Source organism: Octopus sinensis, linkage group LG7 (assembly GCF_006345805.1).
Source record: "Octopus sinensis linkage group LG7, ASM634580v1, whole genome shotgun sequence".
NCBI classification, from domain to species: Eukaryota; Metazoa; Mollusca; class Cephalopoda; order Octopoda; family Octopodidae; genus Octopus; species Octopus sinensis.
This window is the reverse complement of record NC_043003.1, coordinates 115,023,802-115,028,311: the sequence shown is the minus strand read 5'-3', so window position 1 is coordinate 115,028,311 and position 4,510 is coordinate 115,023,802. Positions and strand designations below refer to the sequence as shown.

Sequence of the window (4,510 nt, the reverse complement as noted above, 5' to 3'; positions counted from 1 at the left end):
TAATGTTAATTTCAATTATCCGCACCAACGCACGGTTGCAACGCCAGATGGTTGTACCTCCAACCGTGCTGTTCACTGCTGTGATTTTTGCTACTAAGGTATCGGTTAAACTTTTGATTAATCTACTACAAGATTATTCATCTTTCTATTTCACATAATATATATATATATATATATATATAATATATATAGAGAGAGAGAGAGAGAGGAGAGAGGAGAGAGAGAGGAGAATCACGAAAAACAAGTCTAGTGGTGTAGAAAACAAACAGTTGTATTAACATAACTTTCGGGAATTGAAAAAGCATTTAACGATTCGAGCCTACACTCTTCCACAGAAAAGAACACAGAAAGAAACAAGGAGAGAAAATATGTGTGTAGTGGCTAGCGATGTATCATGGCGTATGCCGGACAGAAGGTTCACCTAGGAGAACTAAGAAGTAGGGGAGATAATAGTTTTACGTAAAGTTCAAAAAGCTCAATATATATAACTTTCTTTTTTCCCCTTTCTCATTTATAAAAAGACTGTTTTTACATAACTATTCTTGATAAGTCACACTATGACGAAAACCGGTTTGAATAAATATATATTTATATATTTTTTCAATTTCTCATTTCATTAAAATTTTCTTTCAATCTAGCATTCTGCATTTTTTCAATTTTTTCCTTGCTATATATTATAATATATATATAATATATATATATATATACATCATAAGCAGTTGTCCTTAAAAGTCATGTATTATCTACCGATGAGACATGATGTTGTAGCTACGTTCAATATATATATATATATATATATATATATATTGAACGTAGCTACAACATCATGTCTCATCGGTAGATAATACATGACTTTTAAGGACAACTGCTTATGATGTGCATAATATCTTCAGTGTGAACTCCACAAAGTCTGCATCGGTTGTCACATTTTACGGCCTTACCTGCATCTCTATTCCTTTTGTGCATTAGGTACCTGTTTGATATTTTCTGTTCCTGGATTGCAAACGCATACCCTTCAAAGTGGGAGGTAGTATTCCGGCTATTATTCCATGATAAACTGCTTTGATGATCGATGTTACTGTCATCTCGGAGCTTTCTACTAACATTTCTATGCATAGTCTTCTGCTCATATAGGCTCATCCTTTCATGAATGCATGTACAAATGAGATGTGTAAGAAACTTTAGAATCCAGTTGTTGTCTCCGGACAACAGCCGGATTCTAAGACTGCTTGGTGTGAGACACTACTTAGTTCTCGTTGAAGTATTTCTCTAGGTGAGGATTTCTTTGATATAAATCCTATTTTGCAGGGAACTGGATCATCATTTCTCTATTCCACGAGAATACCACTTTTCTTTCGACTCCCGAATTATGGTAAGTGGAACCAACTTTGATGAGATTCGAACACAGGAATATAATTGAATAATGTGAGTCATTTTATCTGTATTATACTGATTTAGGAAATCTAACGCCTATCCTGCAAGCTGTGAATTTAATACTATAAAAATATACCCGAAAAATTATATAAATTTCTAGCTACAATAATCCAGTTGTAAATAAAGATTTTTAGAATTTTATATGTTTATAATTTTATCAGAGGGTGAAAATTAATTATACAACCACATAAATATTAACTTAAATTCCTAATGTTGTCATGCACTCAAGTAACTTTAGAAATTGAATCTGAAGAAATTCGTGCGTAACAAAATATTAATAATACTTAATTTCAACTTATTTTATATCAACTAATTAAAACCCCCATTTTACATTACTCTGACCTACACAAATTATATGAGTTATATTAACCACCAGCTCGTCTATGAAAAGATAATTATTAATGCATTTAAATATTTTTCATCTATTAAATCTGAACATTTTCAACATCGCATTACGCGTCCTCACAATATTCTACATACGCTAGATAAGAATAAGAAGTCAACAGATTTATTAAAACATTAGAGAGAATGTAAAGTGATGTATATTCAAAAAATATATATAAGCATCATTTATATTAGATATTATAAACAAATACTTAATTCATAGCAATTTTGTTTAACAAACATAACAACAACAACAACGCCACCATAACTTATAAATACATACATACAACTGTATATATCGTGGTCAGTGAGATTTGGTTGATATGCAGTGAATGGATGCTAGGCAGTGAGGAAGCGCAGTACGCTAAAAACGAGAAATTTGGCATTTCCGGCGTCCATGGCAACCGGTTCTCGTCTGCTAACGATATATGCCTGTGCTCTTAGCACCCTACGTCTGTATGAGAGAATCTCTCACGATCAATACCTTACTATTTGGCCCTCGACCTTCTAATAATAAATCCGCGTTCAGTATGCTGAACCATACAAAAAATTATAAGTTAGGGTATCTAAGAGATACCACCATGCTGGTTTTAAAATACCACCATGATGGTTTTAAAGTCAGATCATGGCTGCTATTTTCAGCATAGTGGTATCTCGTAGATACCCTAATTTATAATTTTAATAATTATTACTTTTGAAGGTTATTTTTTCCATGCTGACCACTTGATAAAATCGTTATTTTATTTTTAAATTAACGATCTTATCCTTGTTTATATAAATTTAAATTTATTTCGTCACTGTTTTTACTGCGGCGATATTCAGACCATATCTCACATGGAATTAAACGGCGGGCATTTTGAACTGGCCATGATGCATACGTGCATATATATGTATGTATACGTTCGTATATGTGAGTATTCGTATGTTGTATTTATATATATATATACATATATATATATATATATATATATATATATGTATTTATGTTTATCTTCTGTGTGTATTCTACTGACGTGGCAAAGCATTCATAAGTGCAAATCAGAAACCCGGATCTAGAATTATCCAGTAATTTTTTACTAGCTTCATCTTGTCTCTTTGTTTGTTCTCCGTGTTGACATATGGACAACTTATGTGGTTTTAAAGTCAGATCATGGCTGCTATTTTCAGCATGGTGGTATCTCGTAGATACCCTAATTTATAATTGTTATATATAAGGGTAAAGACCTCGTTCGGTCATGAATGACCATGGGATTGCGCCTAGAATGTTCCCCTCTGAGACACAAGTCCAGGCAGGGTTATTTGTGGAAGGCCAACAGTCACCCATGCATATAAGCCTCCCTCTTTACACTACCTATGTTATGCAAGGGAAAAACGAGGGCCGATTCTGATCGGCACCAGCGACGATGTTGCAACTCAATTCTACAACCTGTGTGAACTGGTGCAATGCGAAATAATGTGTCTTGTACAAGAACGCAACACACAGCCTGGTCCGGCAATCGAATGTGTGTGTATATGTGTATGTGCGCTCCCGCCTGTGTGTGTGTGTGTGTCTGTGTGAGCATGTGCGTATATATGTATGCATGTAATCAAAATTATTAATTGAATATTTTCAAAGGAGACATTTCAGCTGAATTGCCAATTTGCAATTAAATTTCCATGTATTTTTCTTTCCTATGACGAATGTTTCATTTTCAATGATGCTACATTCGTAACATAACTACATCATGCTGCTAAGAAATATCGACAGAAATCTATAATAATGATGTTTATAGTCAACATATAAGCATTTACTTACTTTTACATTTTTAGCTTCATTTTCTTTCTTTTTGAAATCCGGAAATCTATGTTCTTAAAGCATAAGTTCACCGTATGAACAAGTACGAATGTCTTGTCGGTGTGCTTTTGTGGAAATGCGTGTTTGAGTGTGTGTGTGTGTGTGTGTGTGTGTGTGTGTGTGTGTGAGTGTGTGTGTGTGTGTGTGTGTGTGTGTGAGTGTGTGTGTGTGAGTGTGTGTGTGTGTGTGTGTGTGTGTGTGTGGTGTGTGTGTTTGTGAGAGACATCAGATTAATGTGCGGATATAAGTGTGCGCGTGTGTGGATTTCCATTATGTAAAATCAGTAATTTTGCTTTCAATATATATTTTTTCATTTAGCCATCAACTATGAAATAAAGTGATGATATACTTTCTCAATAATGTGTATTAGTTATTATATATATTAATTTCATATCTATATGTGCTATTTAGATTGTAAATCTATCACCTACCCCAACTCAGATCTTTCTTTTCACTCATGTATAAAGAAAAAGATTTAAGTAAGCCATTTGCAATGTTAATATGATAGTCACCAAAAATTATCATAATCCTCCAGATCTGGAACTATACGCACGCTTTCCCGTTCTTCGAAATTCTAGTCGGTTCTCTGATACCTTTTCAAATGGACGTGTCCTAACACCTCCAGATGTTCATATTTTGGACGGGCACGTAAGTAACAGGTGGCTAAATACAGAACAGTGCAGCAACTTTTGCTTACAACTGCCAGGTTTAAAAAACAAAGAAGTTTCCGAATATTGCTCTCAATTTCCAGCTAACATAAATAAACAATTATCCAACCCGACAGAAACCCAGATTCGTCAATATTTTTTAAATGATTTCGTCCCAGTTATTTACTTCAATCAATAATCTTTCAGTACG

At 33.9% G+C, this 4,510-nt stretch overlaps 1 long non-coding RNA gene across 1 annotated transcript in view; it reads left to right on the top strand.

Moving 5' to 3' along the window:
- The first annotated feature begins 235 nt into the window (after positions 1-235).
- The window catches only part of LOC118764127, a 21,458-nt gene continuing 17,183 nt past the window's right edge, over positions 236-4,510 (top strand). Inside the window, exon 1 of the long non-coding RNA XR_004999918.1 lies at positions 236-389. This is a non-coding gene — a long non-coding RNA (uncharacterized LOC118764127). The remainder of the gene's footprint in view (positions 390-4,510) is intronic.